The sequence below is a fragment of the Camelus dromedarius genome, chromosome 1, assembly GCF_036321535.1.
Source record: "Camelus dromedarius isolate mCamDro1 chromosome 1, mCamDro1.pat, whole genome shotgun sequence".
Lineage (NCBI taxonomy): Eukaryota > Metazoa > Chordata > Mammalia > Artiodactyla > Camelidae > Camelus > Camelus dromedarius.
In genome coordinates, this window is record NC_087436.1 from 45,189,295 (window position 1) to 45,205,745 (window position 16,451).

Genomic DNA, 16,451 nt, shown 5'->3' on the forward strand with positions numbered 1-16,451 from the left:
GTGATGTCTGTACCAAATGCACCAGTTAAAAAGTTATTACATTTGTTGATCATTACAAAGTCTTATCAACACCCTTGATTGCTAACCTATTGTCAAGGTAATATCCCACTATATTTTATCATTGGGGTTACTATAAAAATGATATGAATGAAAGGTGCCACAAAAGCAAAGGAGAATGATCAGAGTAAGGGGGGATTTCATCCAGAAGAAGGAAACAAGTAGACTTGGAAAAAAACAAAGAAGCAGCAGCAGCTCCCATTTCAGCAGGAAATGAGCAGTCCATTTCACCCCCAAATGTGGCAAAAGAACAACAGTTCAACAATAACAGAAACTTAAGGCCAGTACAGGTAGTGATCAGCTGAGTCAATGGAAGATAGAAATGCTTCAGGAGTTGCTATAATGATAATTTGCCGAGTCAATTACAGACATGGACCAGGAGATATCCTAATGTGATATAAAGGAGGTAGTGGAGGAAACTCAGCTCTAGGAAATAGAGCTTATAAGAATGAGACCAGGAAATAAGCCCCAGAAGCCAGCTACAGTAGTGGATTGCCCCAACTCCCTACTAGAGACCAGAAAGCTAAGGGGGGAAAAAAATCCAGAAATGGAAAAAGATCTCAGCAGAAGGGCAGTAGACTGTCAGATGGCTTTACCAAGGATAGATTCAGAAAACCCTTGTCAGATACTGCCAACCACAACCACAGAATACGGCATCCTCTGGAACATTGCCCTAAGGAGTAAGCAAGCAGAAGATGTTTGCCAAACAGTAAGTGGGGGAAACATGTCTTAATACATTGATAGGTGAAGTTCCAGCACAACCTGCTGGTGACATTCATTTACCAACAGTGAGAACAAGTCCCAGCGAGGTAAGAACTGACCACTACTTTCTGAAATATATGTATCTCTGTGATTTAAGTACCATGTTAATTTCTTTATTAACCCACATCTGAGGGCTCTGGTTTAAATCCTAAAAGCAAGATTGCTTCTGTGACAAAACCCAAAGCTAACTTATTTTAGGCCTTCAATTTTTCTGTGTCTAGTCATAGCATCTTCTACCCTTTACAATGGAACCATTCTTTATAACACTCTTGAGTATAATTAGACAGATAATCCTCTTATTCTGAACCACTATTAAAATGAGCAAATCCGAGTCTCCCATTAATAAACCAATGAATGGAAGTCTTCTGAATTCAGGCGCTGGTGGAAGAACTCATGTGTTTCCAAAATGGTAAAGAATGAAATATTTTCTTTGCAATGTCATAATTTGAAAGGCAGAGTCACAGTCTCTAAGATACTGAAAAAGAAAAAGTAACTTAAGTTTTATTCCAAACATTACCAAAAGTGGTAGAAACAGTTATGTGATGAAAGACAGAGAACTGTCATCTGTTACTGGATCAGACATCTATCATTTGACCAGCTATAAGTCAGATGTTTTTTTACTGTAGAGTGTCCTTTTTTTCCCCCACATCTGTTATAATCCCCTACAAACACCACAGAGTTCATATAAAACTCATTTTAGGAAACAGATGTGAGGGCACTTTACAGTATAAAGTAATATATAGATGCAAGATGTTCACACTCCTGCAAGCATCAACACTTTCTTCTGAAGGAGTATTTTGCTCACTTTGACTCACCACAGGACCAGCGTAATTGCCTGAGTGCTGAGAGGATTTTGTTTTATGTTCATTGTTATATAGTTCGTGTTCCCATTTCATCTTTTAGGTCTTTATCTTGATTCTTTGATTTGTTTGCTGAATTTTCATTTTGCTTGCTCAGGAATAAAAATCTTCTGTTTATGATCCCTCTGCTGCACATCTTTTCTCATTCCACAGCATGGAATTGTTGGTGAATCCTTAAAGGCTTCTTTGAGGGGAGCACATGGGTTGGAAGAAGTGACTTCCGGTGTTCTTTCATTGCTGATTGACTTAGGAAGTTTTGGAAGATAAGAGAACAAGTTAGTTCAATGGGTGGACTGGAGGTACAAGAGGGCAGGGAACCTCAACCTCACATTCTGCCTTCAAACACTGGGAAGCATTTGGAGCACCTACTGAAACACAGATTTTTTTCTTCAAACAAGGTTTTGAGGGGTGGGTATAGCTCAGTGGTAGAGTTCGTGCTTAGCATGCATGAGGTCCTAGGTTCAATCTCCAGTACCTCCATTTAAAAAAAAAATTCCATCCACTGTAGCTTAAGTTTCCCTGATGATAATAACCTTATTGGTATTTTCAAGAGACTTCAACCAATAGGAAGTACTGAACCAATAAGAAGTAAGACCAAAGAGTCAGCTAATGAGCAAAAATACCCACTTTATTACTGATACAGACTAGGTTAGAGGACTTTGCTTACTGTGAGAACCAGAGTTGACTTGTTCACTTCTGACCCCTAGCCTAGTCCTCAGAACAGCTCATCTGAGGGCAAGTTTGAGACCACACGGCAGACACATTTACCCAGGTCACTGTCTCCATTTCTCCGAGTGGAGAATGAAAGAGAAAGACACCAAATCCCTTCATGCTCAGGACTTTTAGTAGAGTAGCTCCCCACAATCAAGGAAATTGGAATAATGGCTGTCACTAGGCAAACGTATCTCCCAGGGGAGTAAGGAATTGGGCCAAAAGTTGGGGGTACATAAGGGTGATCCCTCCTCAGAGACATCAGAAGTCAGAGGAGGTGCTTCTCTTTAAAAAACAAGAATAGCTAATGTTTATTGAGTTCTCACTATGTGTCAGGCACTGCTCTAAAAGCCTTTCTCCCTCTGCCTTTCTGTTATAAACCCAGATTTACTCATTTAAACCTCACAACAAACCTATAAGGAAAGTTCCTTTATTATCTCCACTTTACAGAGAAAGAAACTGAAGCACAGAGGGGTTAAGTAATTGAAGGAGAAAAAAGAAAATCATGTCCATATAGAAGGCTCACCAGGAGGTAAGGCGACATTATATCACTAACAGGATTCATGAGAAAATCCAACCTGGGTGGAAGAGTTTTTCTTCTTCCATATTTAGGGTTCCTTCTGCTGATACATCTGGGGCTGTACTACTGCCTACACACCGTGCTGCTCACGAACTGGACTGGACTTGATGCAGTACGACAGGACGGGCAGGAGGAATGCTCCTCTCTCTCCAAAGTGTCTCTCCCTTAGGCTGATGTGGAACCTGCGTGAAATCCCCACTGACTTCTCTCCTCAGCTTAATGGGTCCAAGATCAGTTGTAAAAGACAAATGTTATTAAAACAGGGTAACAGTGAGTTATAATCAGTCTTATCTCCTTGCAACAAATTAATTGGGGGTTGGGATTTAGCCCTAGGAAGAGAGCCCTGAGGAAAGGAGACAGAGGTTGGAGACAGCTTAGCAGAAGGCGGAGACGAGTGGCTTGGTGAGAAGGGCTCACAGGTATCCAGGAAGCGGGGTGAGGGCACCATGATCTGAAAGGGTGTGAGCACAAAACAGGGAATGGTCTGTCCCTCTCTCACTCCTTCACTTTATTTGACTTGATATTCTCATCTTTCTCTGGGGGATTTTTTAATAAAATCCCCATCATTTGCCAGAAGGTCATTATTGCCTGTCTATATCACAACAAAAACCCTCATATGTCCCTGAAGCTCTTCGACTGTCCACTCCCATCAGCAGACACCCACTCTCCCTTAGTGTGTGTGAAGTCAGCAGTGAGAGAAAAGACATTGGTTCTACGATTTTTTTTTTTTATATAACATCAGTTCTATCATATCAGCTCTTCCCCCATGTATTAGTTTCCTGCAGCTGCTATAACAAATGATCAAAGGCTGAGTGGCTTTAAACAGACATTTATTCTCTCAGAGTTTTGGAGGTCAGAAATCAGATATCAAGGGGTTGTCAGGGCTGTTCGGTCTCCAGAGACTTTAGGGGAGGATCGTTCCCTGCCTCTTCCAGCTTCTGGTGGTTCTCTGCGCTCCTTGGTTTCTCCAAATCTCTGCCTCCACCTTCACATCACCTTCTCCCCTGTCTTCTCTTCAGTCAGTCTCATCTTCCTCTGCCTTTCTGTTATAAAGACACTTGCCATTGGATCTTGGGTCTACCAAGATAATCCAGGATGATCTCATCATCTCACTATCTTTAAATTAATTATGTCTTCAAAGACTTTTTTCCAGGTAAACTGACATCCACCAGTTCCAGGGAATAGGATGTGGATATATTTATTTAGGGGACCACCATTCAACCTACTGTACTCCATCAGAAGGACAAATGAGAAAAAATGGGGAAATATAATTAAGTTGTACAGTATTAGAACCCCAGGCTCCCTCGCCTCATCGAGAAAAATGTTAAATTGATAGGTTATATAGTGATGCCCAGAAAAGAGGACCAGGTACTTGTCCCAACAATACCAATAAGCATGCATGTGACCTCGGATGATTCTCTTATCATTTCAGAGCCTCAGTTTTCTTATCTACAAATGAGGGGTTGCTAAGATGTTCTTTGCATATTCTTCCAACCTCAATATCTTATGATTCTACAGAAAATTCCACGCATATCTTAAATCCCAGCATGCACACGGTGAGAAACAGAGAAAATTAATGTTATCCCAGCTAGTCTTTCAATCATCAAACGCTGTTCAATGCCTTCTTTTTGGCAGGAAAAAGAAGGGTATATGGATAAATAAATACATTGAAAAATAAGCCACTGAATTAATTAAAAGGATCCCCAGAAGCTCTCTGTGATACTAAAATTAACAACCCCCTACAAAATTAAACTGTTTTATACAAAGTCCACCCTATTGGAAAAGAAGAAGGAGGAAAAGAAGAGAGAAACCTGGCATAACTAACCTGAAGCAGAGCTGGCTCACTGCCTCCAGGCCCACCTGAGTTTGTACCATGCTAAGGAGACACGGTGCTAGAAAAGGAAATGTATGCGTTCCGGATTCATTTCAACCTAAGATCGATCCCAACCCCGTGTGATCTTGAACAAGTCACTTAACCTTCCAGAATCCATTTGCTCAAGGGGAAAATGGGAAAACCGTAAGAATGCTTACCCCCTGGAAAATGGTGAAGACCCAGCTTGAGAAGGTATGGAAGGCATTTAGTGGCAGCTCTCTGGCATGTGCTGTTTCCTTCTGTTTGACCTGCCCCAGAGAAAGTAAACAGAGTTGACCTTAAACAAAGTTGTAAAGTGTTTAAAGTTCACTTTTCACCTGCTTTCCTGTACTTTTCTTTTCCCTCTTGTTGGTAACCCTTCCAGGCAAGGAACTTGTCATTTATAATTGTTTACTGGTTAAACAGAAATTATTCATACCAAAATGGTGCCTGAAGCAGATTTTCAATTATTTTGTCTCTAACTGTAGAAGGTATGTCAAGAATATTTGGATATGAGCAAAAAGATGACAGGAGATCAGGGTGGGAGTAGAGAAACTGATTCTGAAGTTCCTTGAAATGGAGCTGGGCCCCCTCTCTAGACTCAGAAGAGGAATCTCATTAGTCATATTTGAAATGCATGCAATGACTGAAGGCAATGTTACATAGACTCTTCTGTTTCTTACCAAAGCCAGGCTGAAAACTGGACTCTCACTCTAATCTGCTGCAAGAGGTGGTTTAAATAAAATAATGACAGTCCATATTCTTAAGAATGAAAAGCTATACCATCGTCACAGTCACCTTCCTTAAATTTACCTAATGTGACCACTTTCTATACCCCCCAAGATATCAAGATGCATAATGAATATTTTCTAAAATAATTTGTGGTTTGTTAATATCTGATGATTTTTTTTGTCATGTCCAAACCTTCCCCACAGCTGTTATCCAAGAAAATACCCCTATGGCTCCTAACTATATTTATGAAGCTCCCAAAAAGTGCACGTGCTAAAATTATACTCTTCATTAACAGAGGCAGTTGAAAGTGAATATGAACATTTGGACCCTCGAGTCAGACAGGCCTGGATTTGCATCCAAGCTTGTAACTATTTGCTCACTCTCTGTTTTTGTGAGAACTTGGGAAAGTTACTGTCCCTCTTTAAGTCTTACTTTTCTCATCGGCAAAATGAGGACGATAATAGTATCGATGTAATAAATTGCCTAGCATAGTACACTCATTACATATGAGCTATGGTCATCATCCAAAACCTAGACGTATGAAAAGAAAAGCTTATTACTCCAGTCTTGAGAATGAGAGAAGCATTACTCTGAATTAACGGAATGTTTAACTGTAAAATAATTTTAAAGAAAAAAACATAAAGAGTCCCACACTATTGCCTAGTAAAGAGCTTGTTTGTCTCACTAAGACATATTTGTGGACCCATATAATAGACCCATGATGGGCAATTTGACTTGAGTGAAACATTAAAAAAAAAAAAATGAACCATACTGCCCACAGGTGAGTCCGATATAGTTATTATTATCAAAATTGCCAGATATGTCATTTTTAGTCCTGATTATTTTCATCACAAAGAGTTTGTCATTTGATCCATTTATTCTTCCGTTCCACAAATAGCAATTGTTGGTATCAAGGAATTGTGCTTGGAACACAAAAATTAATACTTAGCCCATGGCCTCCGAAAGCTGACATATATACATATATTTATTTCTTCCCTGTTGCAAAAATTAAGCTGAAGGAGCACAATTAGCTCAAGAAGGCAGCACTTAGGAGCCTGACTCAGGTTATTATGTGTATACTTGAAAGAAAATAAAACTGCCTTCCTTCTAAATATTCTTTAATTTACACTTTCACTAACAGTCCTGCCATCTTACCTGTTTTTTGTTTGTTTGTTTGTTTGTTTTGCTTTTCATAGATAATGTGCTTAAAAATAAATATAATGTGCTTAGCAAGCTGTAGTCAAATCACTTAGGAGTTTTCTCTTCATTATGACAGAGGACAACAAACAGATTTTCAATTTCTTTTCACATAAATAAATTTACAGAGCAAGTAGCAAAAGATACTGAATATGATCCAAACAGTTAATGTTCATGGAGAGGAATAACATTTTTCATACATTCCAAACTTATACTTTCAATACAGTTTCAATACAATACTGTAATTAGCCAGCTCTTTTGACATAGAGTATTAGGATGAATGAAAAGGGATTATTTTTAGCTTCCCAGGGCCAAAACAATCTAGTGATTGAAACTGGGACATGATACAGCATCTAAAAATATTTCAATGTATCATTTTATACTACTAAGACCATGTCACTTACTTTTTTTTAATTGGCCTGAGACAAGGAGGTTTTCATTAACTCTCACCAACATTACTCCAAAGAAGAGTCAGCTTCAGATTAAAGGCATATACTTTTTTAATTATGTGTAACTGTGCCAAGGTGTTCTTGGGGAGGAAAAATAAAAAGCTCCCTTATAACCCTTACTGAGAATCTTACCATGGGGACTTTATTCTTACTTAAATTAAGAGTCAATCCTTTATTAAACATATTCTAAATAGCTATTACTCTTATAGGAAAATCACCTCTATGAATGAAAAGATTAGGGATAGGAGAGGCAGGGAGAGTCTGAACTGGATTGCTTGTCTTTTTACAATTCATCCACACTTCAGAATGCTTTTAAAAATAGAAAACATCCTATACTGAATGAAGTATGCAGTTAAACATTGTGCTACGCCTACATGAGCTCACAAGGAAATGACACAAGATGTTTGATAAATAAATTGTAAGTGATGTAAAAGAATTTATATCTGAGTTCTTTAAATGAGTCAAAGAGTTTTCCCCTTTTGATTATTTATCCTACTCTTTATTTGTTTTTGTTGTCAAAATTATAAGCAGTAGGACTTACAGGGAATGTTGACATATAATGTATGTATATATGTGCATAAATATTTATACACACGTTTATATAGAGAGGCCTATTTAAAATCATAATGCTTTACATGGACCTCCTATGGAAATACTTAAACACATATCTATTTCTCTATGTATAGAATACAGAATGTAGAGAGAATACATTCATAATTATGTGACTATTTTAAACTGTCTTTTTAGATTTAAAAGGGTTAAAAATTAAATAAAACACAGTCGTAAAGTTTCATTCATTTTACTTCTAATTAGGATAGAGAGATCTGATTCAGCCTTCTTAAGTGTTTTATGACAGCTTATTTGTCGTAAGTTTTTTTTTATATAGGTATGATTCTGGCAGGAATAAAAAACTAAAAAAATCCGTAGTGCAAAATAATAATGAAAATCACAGCCACTGACTTCCAAAACAGTGAGGTATTTTCAGCTTAACAGTAATGTTTATCAACTAAATCCTAATAGTAGTAAAAAAAAAAAGAGAGAGAGAGAGAAAAGTGTTTATTATATTACAGGCCCCTCGATTATCAGTTATTTTGAACATCTAGAATAACATCAGCTTCACAGTTTTCAGATATCTGCTTATAACCTGAGGTAGGAAATCAGACATAATGAATCAATTAAAGTCAATTAATTTTATCCAGATCAGTAATTCATCCTATTTTAGAGATAATTGATATATTTTTTCTTATTTCACAAAGAAATGTTGATTTTTGTGCTTTCCTCCCTACTCTTCAACTTCACATAGCATGTCTTTGCCAGGCCAGCATAGACCAATGAATGAGCTATAAACAGAATGCAGAAGCAGAGGAAGGGTATAGCTCAGTGGTAGAGTACATGCTTAGTGTGCATGAGGTCCTGGGTTCAATCCCCACCACCTCCATTAAAATAAATAAATAAATAAACCTCATTGCCCACCCACACCCAAAAAAAGTCCTTGTTCAAAAATAAATAAAATTTAATATTTACAAAATAAATACATTATTTTTAAAAAGTAGATTCCTAGAGGGGGCATCAACGACTCCTGTCCAGTCCGTGGTAACAGCGGGGAAGAAGCCCTGAGGGTTCCACTGCTTCTGTCCCAGCGCCGCGCCCTGAGCTTCTCTGCCCTGGGAGGCTCCTCATTCTACATGGGCTATGTGACCTCTAAACGGGGAACTCCGGGGATATATCCTCTTTTGAGGAACTCTCTCAAATGTCCTCACCTGTGTGATTCAGGTAGTAAAGCCCAGTGAGAGCAGCCTGGAAGCTGGTTCAAATCCTCGTCTTCACCTTCCTTCAAATCCTGGGAGCCTTCTGAGGTCAGAACTAGCTCAACGACTGAACTATAGCTTCTCAGTGAAATAATCTTTGGAAGGACCTGGAAATAATGCACTTTCCTACTTTTTTCAAACCCCCCAAAAGATATGTTTAAAGGAAAGAACTAAGACAGCACATTTAAACTCAATCATGGTATTCCTTACAATACAAATTATGTGTAACAAAATGGTCAAGGAAGTGAGAAGTTAAGTTCACCTGAATTTAGAAATAAACTTTCAATTTAAAAATGTAATACTACTTAAGTTTAATGTGGGAAACAAAAGACTCAAAAAGAGTCTCTTAAAGTCAATCTGCAAACCGTTCTACTCTCAAAAATTCTTGTCTTCCCCCAACCCTGCACCCTACCACATCTGTTTAACCATCTCTCTTTTCTTTCATTTTCATGTGATCATTTGCGTATAATTAAAGTATTTAGTCTTTCTTTTTAAACTCAGCTTATGCCCTTTAAAGATCTAGAAACACATCTCCATCATCCAAAACTCATAGTAACAAACTACCACAAAATGAATCTACCAAATTAATCGAACCATCTTGTTGACCCACAATCCTAGATTCTGCCTCAGCTTTTTTCTCATTTCAGTTGAGTTGAGTCATTCCTTTTCCTTTCTTGATTCCTTTTTCTCTCTATTCCACATATTCTTGTGGATTTGGAAAGGGTAGAGGATGAGGAGAGGGTATATGATTTGTGTCATAATTTTAAAATATATAGGAAAGCCATAAGTTTCCTTTCTAAAATTAGGAAAGCAACAAATAAAGGTTTTGAGATGAAAAGCATTATTTTTATTTTCACTGACTTTTGTGAACCCTCCTTGAGTTTTGTAAATCAGAAACCAGTAGAATGACATTAATGCTTCGGGAAAAGAAGTATGAGTTGTCAACTGTGGCAAAAGAAATAAAGAACTGAGAGGATGTAGCTCTAACCTGTACAATTCACAGTTGCTTTCCCGTGAGGAGGAAGATAATATGAAAAGCTCCCTGGAGTGCATCTCTGGGAGAAAGGAGGAACTACTTCAGGGGAGAATAAGGAGAGCAAATATCAAAAAGGAAAATGAGTAAGAATCCTGTTGCTTTGGGCTCATAAATTACATTCAAGGAAAAGAACTTCTCCCCAAATGTTGGAGTATGTGGATTTGGAAAAGAAAGAACATTTATATCCAGATAAAGATGATGCATGGAAAATCATTTTTGTCCCAGGATTGTGCCAACATTTTCTTTCAGGAAATTTAAATATTTTTAAGTGAATCAGTGACTTTACGCTTGGGAAACAAAACTAAATACACCTGAGAGAAAGCACACACCTAAACAAAAAGGCAGTTGTTAGAATATCAAGTGAAGTGAACAAAACGATCAACATCCTTCCAAGAGACAGTGTAAATATCAAAAGTGCTAATAAGTGGAGGCAGTCCCCTCGTGACAGGTGTGGTACATGTACAGTTTCCAGGTAAGAACAAAATCATGGCACTTAAACAGTGGCAGAACTGTTAGTTACATGGGAAATGTGAAAAATATGACAACCATCTCAATCTGCTCAAGTAGCACTCATGGTAAGGGTGAAATTTTATCAACATTGGTTAACTTGTGGTATATTTAAAAAGTAGCAAGGAGATAAATTGATGGATTAAAAGATAAACTACTCACAGGCAGACAAACAGAAGGACAGATAGAGTTACAATCAAACATGTACTTTACTCAGACAGATAATAACTAGCCCCAAGAAGTGACGTGCCTGCTAGGAAAGCCTTGAACGTAGAATTTTCTGACTTTGCCTTTAACTTACTTCTTTCAGCACCGTGCTGCATAGCCAGGGCTGACTCTCTGTAAGTCTCTGTGACATAGTTTTCCATCTGTTAATGGGGCTAATAATATTTTCATATAGATTTTTGAAAGTAAAAGACATATGAAATATTTAAGAGTCTGGAAGAAATGCCTTCTATTAATTGGAGCTATATGATATGACATTATTCTCTTCAGTACCTGGGGTTTACACAATAGATAGCTATTCAGTGTATATGTGAAATTATGAGGCATCCAAATGCATTAACAAGGGATCTAAGGGGGAATCTTTCCCAAAGAGTGTAACTGGATATCTTTCTGGGAATAATTTAAACACAGGCTGAGGGTGAGTGTACCCTCTAGATCCTTTCTAGTTTTTAATTTCTATGGATCCTAATTTTTCTTCCCCGTTTATTTATTTTTTTAAAGTAACTATGAGACTCACAGGCTAGAGATGGAAAATAAGACAGTGTGCCCTTGAACTTTTCTTTCAAAAATACCATAGCATTTACAGGGATAGTCTGGATTCCTGTGACAGCACAAACTGAGGTCTCCCTTGAAATGAACTCACATATGAACTCACATATCATTTTTCTTTATTTGAACCCACTCCTCATGTTTCCTTATTCTACACACACCACAAAAGAATAAGAGAATTTTTTTACCAGAAAACAGGAAACTGGATTGAGTCTTCTTTTTTTTTTTTTTTTTGCTTCTTCTGTGCTTCATAAAACTGGGAATCCATACATACACTTGTGTGTATCTATCCCTTCTGGAAAAGGCTGAAGTGAAGCCAGTTTTGGCTCATTTTTGACAAAGGGACAAAGCTGAATTGGAAATAACCTTTACGATCAGCAACAGGCCCACTATGATGACATGGATTTTGCAGAAGTCTCCCTGACGTTCTCTCCTGGCTCACGTTCTACCATCAGCAACTCATCTAAGTGGAGCATTGCTCCCACAGCCTGTGTCCTTGGGATCATTCTCTCTCCCCTTCATTCACCTCCTGATGCTCCTCCGTGCAAGATTTCTTCTTCAGCACAGGAAGTCATCTCACTGTAAATTTCAAATGACTTCACAACAGTAATGGAGATACTCGGGTGCACTCTAGGCAGAGGTAGGTAATGATAGGTAAGATCTCATTTCTCCTTTGAGCCTGGCATGATTTAGCACAATAACCAGATTCCTAACAGGTTTTTCTAGATTTCACTCCCCACTCAACGTGCATGTTCCTGCAACATGGATATTCTTATTACTCAGTCCTTACTTGCATCTCTCTTTGGTTCTAGAATAAAACTACTCAAACTCAGTTTAGATATTTTAGCCTACTTTGGAATCTCAGGGAGAGTCTTATGAACTACATTCCTAGATTTATTAGGCTTAGGCCATCCTGACCATCTAAGCATTAATTTTCCTACTGTTCACAAATATCCCTGAACTTATCTTTCTCTTTCCTGGAATGGCCTGCCCAGGACAAATCCTGGAGCTGGGCTTTCCTGATGTCTTTTATTCAATCATTTCTCTTTTCCTCCTCTCTAGCACTTAAGGCATTTCTGACTTTCTCCATCCCCTAGATAATATATTTGCTTTTCTTATCTCTGCAGTTTTCTTTTGTTTTTTGAAATTTTCCACATGGAAGTTCTATATTTCTTCCCCTCAGCAGATTCTGACCCTCCAGTTACAGTCACCACCAGTTCAGTGTACTAGTTAACATTTGGGACTCTGGAGATGGTAGACAAATCGAGATTCAAATTCCAACTGTGACACTTAATGCCTATGTGATATGAAGTAATTTCCTACTCACTCTGCATGCCAGTGACTAGAAGCTCTTGCTCTTACCAGGTAGTGACCTTGGGCCAATGACATAATCACTCCAAACCTCACTGTCCTCATTTGTAAAATGACAGTATCTACCTTATAATGCTAGTATAAAAATAAACGTGATGAACAATACAAAAGTATTTAGCATGATGTTTAGCTAATGTTTAGCATGTTTAGCTAAAAGTTTAGCATGATGGCTAAATAAACTAATCACTCTATAAACATTAGTTATTACCTCTATTACTTATTCAAATTATCAGCCCCACTTCGTATAGCATTTCGTATAGCAGGTTTCCTGACTTCCCTTGGTTCTCAATGTAAATGCTCTTATTTCTTAAACCCAGAATTCATCATACCTCATTAGCCAGAGGCTTTTTCTCATGGTCCACATGAAGTTTAGGGTGGAGAGCTGGGGGAGCCAGAGCACTGCCAGACTTTGTATGCAGTCAAAGTCATCTAAACACGTCTGAATTTGAGTTCTGGTGAGTCCTCACTTGTCCCATCTCTTCTGTCTGCTACAGCTTACTAACAGAGCAGTTTTCATCTCAATGCATCAAAACCTGAACGCTGAGATTGTAATAATAAGTATAGCTACAACTATAAAACGTCATCGAACCGGGGACTTATGAAACCACACGGCGACGACCACAGCGGGGGGAATCTGTGTAAACACCAAGCGCTTCAGAATCCCACAGTCAGGAAGTCAGTGCTCTAATTAAAGGGAAATTCAGGATGGGAGATTTGACCACTGCCTCAACCACATCACTGAACTCTGGCTTTCTTCAGCTGAAGCGGCTGTCAACCTCCAATGTCTCCTTCCTCCTTCGTTGCTTTGAAGGCCACTCCTCCAGCAGTGAGAATCCATCGAAGAGAGTATCTTCGATGAGAAGCTATTCCTGTTGCTGCAAACACTTGCCAGAAATTCCAAGAAAATTTACAAGGTACATTTGTAGGACAGCGGTAAGTCAGATGCATTTCAAGTTCCCAATTATTATACAAGAAACAGCTTAATTTTTAGATTTTGGTTTTTGTGGCAATGGTGATAGTGGACCCCACCCACTTCTCAAAATAAAAAATAAAATAAAAAATAAAAGTAATACATATAGCAATACAAATTATTATTACTTGCAACAATCAAAAAAACTTCCTGAAAAAATGAAAACTCAGAGTTTTGTATATTAAATACTTCTGTTATTTGAAAACCAAGATTATGCTGGCAGAAAAAACTATTTTAAAATCAGCATAGTAATTGAGCTTGCCTACAATGGATGCAACATCAAACAATGATGTGAGGTCTGGTAAGAACCAGCAAACCCTAGCAGATAGTGTAAAAATAACCTACAGAAGCAATATTACACCCCTGAGCTTACAGGAACAGTCAGCTCAAGGGGTTTACCTAGGTTCACGTTGTCTCTATGGCTTTACTTCCTGAAGTTGCTATCAGAAGTTAAAAGAAATTCTTCATAACTGCTTTTAATGGAAACTCAGATTGGTCAATGCACATAAAATACACAAGGCAGTTTGTGTCTTATTTGTTCCCACTGTTATAAATGGAATTAAACCACTGAAAGTTGTAGACTTTGGGGGTCTTCTTTTCACTGATGAACCCAAGGTGTTTCCCCTCCCTACCAATAACCATGATGACATATTTTCCCTAATTCTGCATATACTGAAAATAAATGGTTATGAACAAAACCCAGAAACATAATTTGCATTCGAATGAAATGACCCTGAAATTGTTCTTTTTACTGTGGCTTTATCTGCTGTTTCACAGTGCAGATTCCTATAGCTCTCCTGCTTGGAATGACTCAGTATAGATCATAACCAGAGTTGGTGGAGGAATCCTGAAAGCAGGGATTCTGATTCCTAATGCAATCTGTATACCAACCTACTGCACGTGTTGCTCTTTATTTACAGTTTGGTAAAGATCGTAGGTGGAGATGTTGTGGACACATGTGCATGATGGTCAAACTGCTTTGAAAAAGGGATGGGGACAAGAGAGGAAGAAAGAAGGAGAGAGAAGTATCCAAGTTCAAGTCAAGCAGGCATTTCAGATTTCAAGAGACAAGCTGAAAAGGGAACACCTGCTAGACACCCTGGGTCTGAGGGCAGTCTGTGCAAGCCTTCATATCTCTGAGCGTGCACATAGTGCAGAGGGTGGAGCCTTTTAACCTCAAATCTAAAAAGATTGAGAGATTTCGGAAGGCCCAGATGTGCCAAAGGTCAGAGGGATCAATATGCAGACCCTACCATGGGGGAGGGGGGAAGATTTGGATAGAAAACCACTACAGAAAAGGAAACCTATTTAATTCTGAATAATTAAAAAGTTAAGAATAAGCAAAGTCGGTTGCCACGGAGGGGAAAGAGGTGGGGTGGGATGGGGGATGAAAAAAAGCAGTTGATGTGGTAATTAAGAATTTGGTGAGAGCCTGGGCAGGTCACATCCTTTCTCAGATCAGAGCCCCATCAGAAATTCTTTCAAGTGTCCTTCTGCGTCGCCAAAGATGACAACAGCAAATCAATAAGTGCTTGAAATGAAAGGGGATGTTGGCGAGCCCCCAGGCTACAGATTTCCCGCCGCCTGCCTTTTCTGAACTCCTAGCGTGCCTTTGCACCGCCTCTCTTAAGAAGAGCTACCTTTTATTCTTATTCTCAGGACGAAGGTAAGTGCTCAGTTAGCATATCTATTAAATGTCGGCTCCATTTCCAGCTCTCCGACCGAGCTGAGAGAGCGCTGGGTCGGCCCGCCAGCCAGTCAGCGAAGCTGGAGGAGAGGAGAAGGCTGTCCAGGCCGCCGGCGGGGCCACAAAGCCCCCGGGCTGGCCCAGCTTCTCCCAGGATTTAGCGCTTCTGGGTCAGGGCTGGAAGGTCCTGTCAGAGCAAAGGGCCTGAGCGACCGCGGCCACCAGAGCGCTCCTTCCACTTCATTTATTTACAAACAAGCACAAAATCATCAACAACAGAGAAGGGCCAGTGCTCCAAAATTAAAGCTCGAAATCACCGGAAACTCCGTTCTGAGTTCCAGACCTCGGTCTGTTACCCTTCCAATATTCGTCTCTCCCCTGATATGTCTTGATTTTACAGTCTTTCCAGAGCCCAGCATCCCCAAGATGTTTTAATTAGGTAATTCATTAGTGAGTCAATACAGACATGTATATATTCTTTTAGCTCAAGTGGTTAAGCACTAATTTCGAAATGCTTATAAAACACGGGAATAAGCAACGCATAGTAATTTTAATTTGTATGCAAATCAATTGGTTCATCTTAAATGCCTAAAAACAGAAAAACAATTATTGTATTGTAGGATCGGAGGTAAGGATCAAACTGCCTGCACAGACAATTCGGAAGCAGACCCTGGACTGGGAAGAAAATTTAGAACAGCCAGCAAATCAATAATGTTTGAGGCAGTTAAACATCTCTAGCTATTGGTATTTACATACTGGCTTTTTGTCAGATAAGGAGTTGGGGAAATTGCTTGCCAGGGTTGAAATCATAATCCAGAGTGAAGAAAGTAAATGGTAGCACGCAGCCAGCCACGGGGGGCTTCAAAACAATACTGTACCTTTCCCAAATCCTACCTCTTGGGTGAGAAGTGAGCTGGCAGACGTTGTTCCACATTTGTCCTCGGTTTTGCCCCACTTTGATCACAAAATGTTATGTCCTCTCTGAGCTTCACGATTTGATTCTTATCCTAATATTTCTGCCACTTGCTTCAAAATATTAGAGAGAGGGACATAATTCAGAATCTCACTAAAAATTCTCTGAACCCATGTAGCCAGCAC